The sequence below is a fragment of the Notothenia coriiceps genome, unplaced genomic scaffold (genome assembly GCF_000735185.1).
Source record: "Notothenia coriiceps isolate Sejong01 unplaced genomic scaffold, NC01 NC01_scaffold00037244, whole genome shotgun sequence".
NCBI lineage: Eukaryota > Metazoa > Chordata > Actinopteri > Perciformes > Nototheniidae > Notothenia > Notothenia coriiceps.
The window spans coordinates 22,377,124-22,388,586 of record NW_011369945.1 but is presented as its reverse complement, the minus strand read 5'-3'; the positions used below and the strand labels follow the sequence as shown (position 1 = coordinate 22,388,586).

The following is an 11,463-nucleotide window of genomic DNA, read 5'->3' as shown; positions in this document are numbered from 1 at the left end:
CACTCACATGCAGAGCACACGGCACACACAGTGAAATGTGTTCTCTGCTTTTAACCCATCCTAGTACCAGGAGTCTAGTACTAGGAGCAGTCTCGAGGTAATCTTTCGTAAAAGTGTAAAACCAGACATTGTGATGCAGGTTTGAAATATTGAACTTCATGGCATCATTAAAATGATGAAATTAGTATTTATTTTGCTCCTTTCTACTATTCTGTGCACTCTAAACATTTTTCGTACTGTCAAACAGTAAAAATTGACTCAATCACATCAGTTACACAGCAATTGCTGTGCTAAGCTTTCAGAAATAAGCTACTATTAGCCACTGGTCATACCATGTGAGGCTGTATCAGCATACCCCATGTATTAGACTGAGTAACTGAGTGTTATTACTCAGTTGTAGGGTTGGGATTAGAGCGTTGGGCTTAGTAAAGGTGTATCTCAAAATGAGTATTAGGTTTGGTAAGGATATGTACTTACTCAAAAGTTCATTTTGGAAAGAAGATGTCATATACCTATTTTTAAATCTAAGTAGTGGTAGTCTCACTTTAAGTGTTCATACCTTTATATTTACAGTCTATGATACTGTGTATACCTGTGGGAAAGTTAATCTTCACGACTTTCACCTAAAGTGTAACCTTTACATATGACAATGTACGTACTACATATTTACATATACACATGTTAAATCTAATAATGTGTGTAAATACCAAATTAACTTACAACATAATTTATACATTTCTAACAAAAACATTTATTTATTTGAAAATAAACTAATTTAAAATGATTTTCTTAAAGCATTTCACACCCTTAAGGTCTGCTTTCTGTCTGTATTTTGATGCATATAAATTCAGCATGCACTAATGAACCACCAGTGCATCATATACAGATGTGATATCCTCTCCAGGCTGTGTGCCGACCAGCTGCAGAGAATCTGCTCCACATCTTGTCGACTGGTCGCAGTCTTAAATCTACAACATTCTGTTGAGCACAGCTCTGCTAACCTCAGACAGCCACCTCTGTGGCACCGCTATCACTCACTGTGTGTGTGTGTGTGTGTGTGTGTGTGTGTGTGTGTGTGTGTGTGTGACCAGACCATGCTGCAGATAACCTGATGTTGTTGATGCTCGAGACCATAGAGCCACTGCTATCTACATGTGCTGCATAACACACGCACGCACACACACACACACACACACACACACACACACACACACACACACACACACACACACACACACACACACACACACACACACACACACACACACACACACACACACACACATACTTTCTCCTTCCTTCCTTCCTTCCTTCTTTTTCTCTCTGCTTTTCAGTCCCTTCTCTCCTTCTCACTTCTCCCCTCATTCCTTTTTTCCTCCTCCTTCTATCTGCCCTCCGCTTATCTCCCCACTTCNGTTTGAGGAATCCCCATTATATTAACCTTTCAACTAACAAGGTTGCATATTTGCATTAACGTATTCAAGTGTTACCATTTTGGTGCAATAGTAGCTACAGAACATGTACTGTGCTGTGTAAACTGTACTGTATCACATAGCGTTTAAGACACACAAACTTTCAACTTCCAAACTCTAAAACGGTGCGCTCCCACCGCACGTACCGGCAGTGATCTACAGCAGCGGTTTTCAACCAGTGGGTACGCGGAGACAAACTGTCTCGCTCTCGTAATGTCTGTCTGTCTTGCTCTCGTTCTGTCTCTCGTACCACTCTCGGTTCACTTTTACTTTTGCGCGCTACCTGTCTCACTCTTTTCGGCCTCCAGCTTTTCCTGCTGGAACCCGCCGCCCTAAAAGTGGGGGGCGCGGACCGGCCATAGAGCCCATAGAGTTAAAGGTTGGTGGACTGTAAACCTGTCAAATCCATAGATTTAGGAGGTCCCCCTAGGGGGCCGTTAGCCTGTACAAATCCATAGATTAGCCGCACCGTTATATAAGCCGCAGCGTCGAAAAATGGGAAAAAAGGCGCAGCTTATAGTCCGAAAATTACGGTAGTCACTTTTGTACTCCTATATCGGTGCTTTGAAACCCTTTGCATATACAGGTGTTGGAATCATTTTGTTCTATAAAGTTGTAAAAGTAGTAGTATTCTGTATATCTGATCATGTTGCCCCTTTTTTTCTGTGCCTTGAGCAGACTACACGATCCTGGACTGCATCTACAGCGAGGTGGACAGAACGTTCTACATCCTGGACGTCATGTGCTGGCGAGGCCACCCGGTCTACGACTGCCCGGTAAGACGGGCTTCTAATCCAGGAATGCTCGTCTAATTGCTTAAGTAGCCGAGTCTGGGCCACAGATGTGCTTCTTTGCCACGTTCGCCCCTCTCATTGGCTCTGGATTTTGAAGAAGGAGGTTTTTTGTTTACAGTTCTTGTTTTCTCATCAACAGACCGAGTTCCGTTTCTACTGGCTCCAGTCCAAAGTCGAGGAGACGGACGGCCTTTCAGAAATCGCCAAACGCAACCCTGTGAGTATCAGGAAAAGAGCATCTTCACTTCAAGCCCCATTTTGTCCCGTCTAGTTTTCGGTGTTGTTGTTTGAGACACTGTTACATGTTTATCCAATCACGTTCTGCATGTTGTGCCTTGCTGCACCTCCACATAGGGGTCCTTAATGTGAACCTCCTCAGGGAAAGAGGAGACAAAGGAAATCAAAAGCGAACTCCCATTACCGTCTTTGGTACTAATTGTGCACTAAAGTGTTTATTGCACACAAATCTCGATAATTACGGGGCTTAGAGGAAGCCTGGGTGAACTTTGAATTCCTATTCCCCTTTTAATCTTCAGCCTTCCTGTGGTACAGCCCAGTAGGAGCTAAATCAGGCTTAGTCCTTGTAGAGTAAACTCTCCATCGGAAAGTCATTTCTCACATTTGACACGAGGACAAATTGTGTTTGAACTAACAACGTGGTGTGCTCTGGTTTTGTTTGGTCCTACAGTTCCGGTTTGTGAGCCTTCAAAGTGCAGCCTGCACTGCAGAGCTGATCCAGAAAGCCCTGGCTGCCGAGTACAGCTTCAGCGTAAGAGAATACCTCTCTTCCTTCAATTCAAAACATATCTGCTTCACATTGCATGAGTCAAATAGCTGCTTAAAACGCTACGTGTATTCATGCATGTGTGGGATTATACATCATTTGGTTATGAAACACAAATGGAGGAACTTCATCAGGCATTCCCATGTCAAAAGTCAAAGTCAACTTTATTGTCAATCTTTCAGTTTGTGTGTACAGACAGAGATCGAAATACCCACAATCTAGAGTACAAAAACAAATATATATAAAAATATGTATATACCTATATATATTTACACAATCAAAGACACATTTATACATATGCACACATTAAGACCTAAATAAAAGCACAACAATCAATATATACAAAATAACAGTCACTTCAATATCTAATTTTCTGGCTGCAGGTGGATGGTCTTCTCTTCTACCACCGGCAGACCCACTACACCCCCGGCAGCACCCCTCTGGTGGGCTGGCTGCGGCCCTACATGGTCACTGACATCCTGGGCATCGAGGTGCCCGAGGGCCCCCTCACCACCAAGCCTGAGTACGCCAGCCAGCAGCTGCAGCAGATCCTGGAGCACAAAAAACCATCGACTGAAGTCCGCCCCGCCAACAGGAGCGGGGGCTACGAGTTAGAGTACCTGTCCACCCCTCTACGGGACAGTGAGGACCCTCTGAACTTTTTAAATACGAAGCCAATACAGGAAGCACACATGGAGGTCTGAGAGTTAAGCTAAACAAGCGGATTGCTAACTCAGTGTTTCCGAGCGGCCTCCATATGTTCCTTTTTAGAAGGTCTGCTGAATGCTTTTTCCAGATCTGACCAATTGCATTGCATGGCTAATTCTAATCCGGCACTGCTCAGGACGCCTTCGGAGTGCAGATCAGTTGAGCTATGTTATATATGTGTTTTTAAATGGATAAAACTCTGACATTCACATATTGTACCTGCTGCTGAACTCTAGAACAGATTAGTTTCTTTGAGAGTAACAGGGCAGGATTTACCCACCACAACTACTAAGTGATGGTTTGATATGCAACTCCCTTTCATAGCACCATGGGTAGTTGCATATGCTAACAAATGTGTTTTGTCTGCGAGATATAATGCATGGTAAATGTTATGGCTTGATTGCTTTGGATTTCGCATTACAAACATCATTACCGCTGTAACTTTGCACACTTTCTAAAACGACTACCCTCCAAACAATACAGAACTCGTAAACAGATCATTACTTTGTGCAACACAGAAATAGAGAGCTGCACTCAGAGTTTTCTTAGATGAGGTTTTGCCGACAGTCAGGCGGCAGCAGTGACATGGGTTTTTACAATGTTAAAAAATATGTTTTAAAGAGTACGTTTCTTAATAAAAGTTTTTTTTATCAGCCTACAGTGTTGCCACTTATTTCTTTAAAGGTATTGGATCAGGTTAGTTCTTGGGGAGAAACAAGGTTTTGGTTTTTTTCATTAGAAAACTGTTAATATGCTCATTTAATTAGATTCTGGTTATTTGGACTATTCACCATTTTGTGTACATGTATCAGGCTTATAGCTGAATGTTTACGCTGTGACAAAGCAAAGATCCCTATATAAAATCAAATACTTTTAAACAGTTGTGTGTGTGTGTATATATACCTAACTTATTTAAACAATAAAGTCAAGTGGATGTTAAGTTAAGAAAATCCTTTGAATTGGGTTTTCACATCCTCTGCAAACACACCTCTGACTTGACTGTACTTGCACTGTCAATAAACCTGCAAGTGTCTGATGTTCCAGGATATGATAGGATGTGAGTCATCGTGCTGAGAGCTCATCGAGAGCATCTCTTCCCCTCTGCACTGAGTGAGCTCACAAGGCCATTTGCGTGACTGAAGAGCTAGAAGGAACTTGTCAACAGGAAAAGACGAGAATCGAGAAAGTGTCTGGCAGGGTCGTGAACTTAGTTTTCGTCGACCTGTGCCAGCATATCCTTTGACATAAAAACACCTAATACCATCTCCTCAGGTTACGAGATCTGTGCTGCATGAACTAGTTTACAATATCTGAGGATCAGAAGCAGCCTGGTTCTCCGTTTCCTTTTCGTTGCCATGTTTTTGGTGAGAATAGTTACAGTTAAATTGTTTGTGGACTGTTTTAAAACTTGTTTAATTTGTTTCCACTGCAAAGTTTGAACTTTGACTTCACAGGTGGTTGATTTAGTAGTGGTACCATGAAAGGAATTATCTGTACAAATTATTCTATTTCTACATATAGTTAGCGTTAGCTCGACAGCTAATAGTGTCGTCGGTCAGTCCAACACGTTGGTCAAGACTGAGATATCTCCAAAGTACATTCATGGTCTACAGAGGAGAAACCAAATATGCTTTGGTGACCCTATATATTTGGGATTTTCCTCAAGCACTACCATGCGTTTAACATGAAGGTGAAATATCTCCGCAATTTGATGGATATTATAGACATTAATTTCCCCCTCAGAATGAACTGCAATGACTTTAGTGATAACTTTCAAACGTTAAACAATTGTCACATGCTCTCACACTTAAACCTCAGCTTTCCTTTTATTTAACACTGAGGGGCAAATGATAGCATGCTAACGGTACTTAGATGGTGACTACTTCGGCTGTAGACAAAACATTTTAACATACTTTTTGGACTTGTGTTTCCATTTGGAAAAAGGCAGTTATTTTTAATAATTTCTTTAAAGAAATGTTTCGTCTTATGTTCGAACAACTACTCACTTGTTCTACTCTGGAAAAAAAAATGTTTTCTTCTTCCTTCTCGTTCTTATGATGGTATCGCTATTGCTCTCACCACCTACACGGAACATTTACAGGTGAAAATAACACGTTCACCACCCTTGTGTGGGGGGGTTGTTATATATCTAATTCTGGGAAATAGGAGATCACTGACTTAGAGGAAAGTGCACAATGCAGCTGAAAGAACTAAATACCACATTTCAAAATCTGATCAGGTGATTGCTCCTGGAAAGCATTAAACATCACTGACTGATCTGAAAAGTCAAAGCAGATAACAGTATTTAGTAGTGGAAGGTTCTTGGTTATCTGCTTTTAAATGAGTTTTCAGTTCTACCTAAATGTAGACAAGGGACATTTAAACAGTATATGAAACAGAGTTGATGTGGTTTGTGACAAATCCGATTGAAAAACTATATAAATAATGTTTGATCTCCCTTTGATTTTTTTATGTGGTCAAAACGTGTGCAAATATACATTTCTGCAAAAGGGTCCAAAGCATTTGACTCCTTCTGACTCAGTATTTAAGAACAATATCTTTGACGAAATGTTTTTCATCGGGTACAATCGGATGTTTTTGTCTTCCACATTCAGTCACCACTATACCTAGACGCCTGTCAAAGAGAGCAAAGTCAGGCATGTGGTTACTGCAAGAATTCAGCTATTAGTCAGCAGCGCAGATCACTTTCCAGGAACTGAGCACCTGTAAGTACACAGTTGCACTTATTAAAGTGTGCTTAGTTCCTTACACACACACACACACACACACACACACACACACACACACACACACACACACACACACACACACACACACACACACACACACACACACACACACAAACACGCGGTTACTTAGGCTTCTCTGATTACTACGAAAACCCTGTCACATGCCTTTTAAGGAGGCAGATTTGTGTTTCTCTTGCAACTCTCAGACATGATGAATAGTCTTGTTCTTTTCCAAACTGAACCCAAATTCCAAGAAGCTGCAATCCAACATATGAACACATTTGGACTAGCCACATACAAAAAGAAAATACTGGTAGAGTGTAGCTCAATATTTAAAGTGTGCATATGAGACTTGTATTGATTTTCTCATCTAACTCTTGGCAAGAAAGTGCATAAGCATACTTCTTAAATTGGCAACCATATTATATTATAACATTTTAAATCAATATTTTGTTTAAAACAAAAAACTATTTTAAATGATTGAGAATCAATGCATCAGAATCAATCTTCTATGTGTAATCTGGGTCAGTAATGTGTGTGTGGTTTGATGTAAATTCCCAAATGTCAGATCAATTTAGTAGCATTAAGGCGCTGAGTCCTCAACGGATTGCATAGTTAATTTGTGATTCTTAGACAAATCCAGTTAAATGTGATTTTCAAGCAGCCTTTACATAAAAAGCAGTCACTCCAGACTTGTTACATGGCGCTTGGCATCGCCACACTGTACTTTAGACAACATCTTGGAGTAAACAGATGTATTTAGACTGTGAATGCCTTTATTTCACCCACTGCTAACCAGTGTGTGAAAATGGGCCTTTAAGAGTTTTTATGTCAGGGTGTTCATTACAAGGGCAGGGTTAAGAGTTTACCAATCACATTTCCCCAAATATCAGCTAGTTTGATAGGAAGTCTATTGTTGTCTACTCCCTTTTCCCTTCGGTTTTCAAGCCAGACTTTCTCACGGCTTATTATTTACAGTTTGCCTATTGTGGGATTGTTTTTTGTGGAAAGAAAAATATAAACAGCATGTGATTGTACCTATAACTTCTAGCTTCTTTTCTTACAACAACAACACTTGAAGTCGAAGAAATGAATCACTTGTCTCAAAAGGCTTTCCCTTATTCAACCACAGGCCTAACAATGTATCTATGATGTTAACACAACATTGAGAAATCTCAGCAACTTCTCACACTGTGTGCCTGTTCTGCATCAGATTACTTTTACAGCCTCATTACAATTTCATCAAGGTATGAAATGAAGGCCATCAATAGGCTTACAGGAAATACAATCTCCTGACTGCACTATTTAACTATCCTGATGAGAAATATCAGCAGAAGATTACGTTTCTGTGGAGGCCTGAGGTTTCTTCGGGGGTCATTAGAGTGACTTTATCGTACGGTGGGGTATTTTCTGCTTCCTATGATGTCAGGCAATTCCTGTAAAGTGTACTGGATCATAATGTAGCCTGAGGGAGTCCAGAGGTACACTAATTAAATTGCTAATCTTGCAACCTACTAGTGCGGAAATACCTGCTACTATTATTAGTTATTTCCTCTTACTTTATTTAATGCAGCAGTATCTTAATGCATTGATGGTTTTGGAGACAGCCCTTGTGATGCATAGCTAATGCCTGGATGTGCACAAAAAGATAAATAACCTCAATATAGACTGCAGTGTCTGAAGGTGGTTAGCTTAGCTTAGCATAGAGATTGTAAATGGGGAATTATATGTATGTAGTTCTTTCCAAAGGTAACATAATCTGTACACAAGAAGCTCTCTAATAAATAAGTTAGGTATTGTTGGTGGGACCCGAGGAAAAAGATTGTCTTCCAATTTCCTTTTTTTTGTGATTTCCCACTTATTTAGGGTTAAAAAAACATCTTGCAATTTAGACTTTTTTTATTTTATTTTATTTTAAAATGTTACAGTATGTCCACTGTAGAGGACGTCGGGACCATATTAGTTTGAAAAGACAGCCAAAATTAACAGATAGACTATGTAACGTATTATGGTTATAGAGTGATATTAATACAATAATACATTCACCTTTATTTAAAACATGAATAAGTAATTGATCTGAACATTGCTGTTTATTTGGTCACTAAAAAACTAGTTTGGTTTTTGGTGAATCTTTCCAGATCTTCAAAGACTTTGTAGTCAATGTAGTGGGAAAAGTACCTCAGTCGGCACGGGCTGTAGGGTCATCTTGACTAGTTGTATGGATGTGGTCTCCATTTGACCATGCTCATAGAAACAAAGCTGGCATTCCTGAGGCAATTCTCATTTTTCATGGCTCCACTTAAAATAAAAACAACAATAAGACATACGTGCTACTCTTGGCCCAAAGAGGGCCATGTCTTTCCAGCTCGTCCCTATCTGTCTCTCTGTCTGCATCTGTGCGCTCATGGAGCCTCCTGCATCTTTTCCCCCCTTCTTCTTGACCCTCTTCTATCCCAGGTGTGAAATCATCATCTCTCTCATCATCTGAGAGCTCAAAATCTGAATCTCCCTGAACTATCTGGTACAGAAAATGTCTGCTTCAGTTCCGTCTCCTGCAACAATATTGAGTCATAAGTCCATGAAGATGGTCCTGACGTCCACTAGAATGGACATTTATAAAAGGGCTGTTATTTGAAAACTTGAATTATTTAATTGCTTTCAGAACAAATTATATAGTTCCTCACATGTTAATAAACAAGAACATATAGGATTTTCATNTGATCAATCATTATAAAACATATCATATATATTATTCTGAAATGGACCAATCTGCACAATGATTACTTTTGGTACTTACATATTTTGATGCTAATACTTTTCTAAAAGTATTAGCATCAAAATATGTAAGTACCAAAAGTAATCATTGTGCAGATTGGTCCATTTCAGAATAATATATATGATATGTTTTATAATGATTGATCATTAAAGTGTTCTCAAAGCTGGTAAAGGTGCAGCTAGTTTGAATGACTTTGTATACTGCAGGGTAGCTTGTGAATTTACTCCAGGTGGAACTAAACTCTGATTCAACACTTGATTATATTTCACATCATTCATCCACATCTGTAAAGTAACTAAAGGTATTACACATGTAGTGGAGTAAAAGAACACCATTTACCTCTGAACTGTTGTGGAGTATAAGTACAGTAGCATATAATAGAAATACTCAAGTAAAGTACAAGTACCCCAAAATGATACTTAGGTACAGTACTTAAGTAGATGTACTTTGTTACTTTCCACCTGAGGGTATAACTAGCTATACATTCCACCAAATCTATATTTATTCAGCTTCGCTTGCACTTTCGCGATAACTGCGTAACAATTAATTTCCTAACATCTCTCTTTTCAGTATCTGCGGAACACTTCATTCCGTTGACCAGGTTTGGAAATGATCATTTATTTTCTAATATGAAAACAAAGCCATTCCAGCTGCTCCAATGTTTATCTGACTGCATAGACTTGTAATCTTCTGATGTCACATTTCTCTGTTTGTTTGTTTTAGTACTTGAACATTAAGCTCACAGACATCAGCGTCACTGATCCAGAGAAATATCCACACATGGTGAGTGTATCCGTCTGATCATTCAGTGTCATTTCAGCTTTGAAGACACGTCAGTCCTAAAACTCTACTGTTCATTTTGAGACACTGGATGTTCTGGCCCTATTTACCAGCTCGAAAACATTTAAATTATATATATTAAAGGTGGGGTATGTAATTTATTTCAGAGACACTTTTTGAAAATGTGTCACTTCGATAATTCATAACTTACCCAACCGCTATAATAATTGCTTATTAACATCCTCAAGTCAGAATAAAAGGATGATTTTTGTTATTATAATTAATATTGTTGTTGTTTATTATACCTCAATAAATGTGAATGTAAAGCCAATTTTAACAAAACACCAATAAAACTTTGTGTGTTTTATTAATAAAATGAGGGATGGAAAATTACTAACAAATACAATCTGATCAAATATAATCAGGCAGCGTCTGTGTCACTTTGAAAGACAACCATGTTCAAACTCTGCTGTGTTCGGTTTGTGCTCTGCTCAGCTGTCAGTGAAAAACTGTTTCATCCGTGGGTCTGTGGTCCGGTACGTGCAGCTGCCCGCTGATGAGGTGGACACGCAGCTCCTGCAGGACGCGGCGCGGAAAGAAGCCATGCAGCAGAAGCAATGAGTGGGGGTGGAAGTGTGGGGTGGGGGGCTGAATAATGAGTAGTTTTGAGTTCAGGTCATTTTAAAGATGATCCCGTTTGTGCAGCTCTTGTAAACGGAGCATTATTGGTAATTTTCCTGTATTTTCAAATGGAACTTAATAGTATTTCTGACACGGATAATTAATCATTTGTAAACAGTCATTTTTGGATTGGTCTTTGTTTTGTTTAAAAGAAAGAAAATTAAATAAAATGTTGAGCCCAGTAGAGGTAAAGATCTGTTGAAGTGTTTCTGTTGCATACAAGCTCTGTTTCTTATCTTAAATGATGACTTTGTTTTTTTATGCCACTTCAAAATAAAAAAGCTATTTTATTTACATATTGAAATTATTGTCGTTAATTCTATGTAACAAGTGATACACATGTTTTGGGCTCTTAAGGATTACAGCCAGAATTTTCCTTGAGCTGCGATCATGCGAGAAAGTTATTTAGTAAATGACTGCATTTATGGGAAATAAAAATCCCATGACCTCATTGCTAGTTATCCAAATCAGTGTATATAAATGTTTATTTAAGATGTTTTATATTTGTCCTGAAGTTTTGTCTCAGTTATTGTAGCTACCTAACAATGTTCTTGAACAGATAGTCCCTGTATACCCAGTCCGTTCTCCTTGTAATATGACTAAATCAGTCTGGTGAGTACATAGAAATCCAATACCTTTATTTTACATTCATACATCTATAACATTGTACAATAAGTTTAATGCAGTTAAAAAAGCCCAATCTTAAAACAAATCCTGA

At 39.0% G+C, this 11,463-nt stretch overlaps 1 protein-coding gene and 1 long non-coding RNA gene across 2 annotated transcripts in view; one reads left to right on the top strand and one right to left on the bottom strand.

Annotated features, from left to right (window-relative positions):
- The window catches only part of ptpn9a (protein tyrosine phosphatase non-receptor type 9a), a 411,924-nt gene that overhangs the window by 241,866 nt on the left and 158,595 nt on the right, over positions 1–11,463 (bottom strand). The window lies entirely within an intron of this gene.
- Positions 1,586–11,041, top strand: LOC104965019 (uncharacterized). Its single transcript, XR_800497.1, has 5 exons — positions 1,586–1,597; positions 7,863–7,869; positions 9,855–9,885; positions 10,008–10,067; positions 10,560–11,041. It is a non-coding gene; the product is annotated as an uncharacterized lncRNA (long non-coding RNA).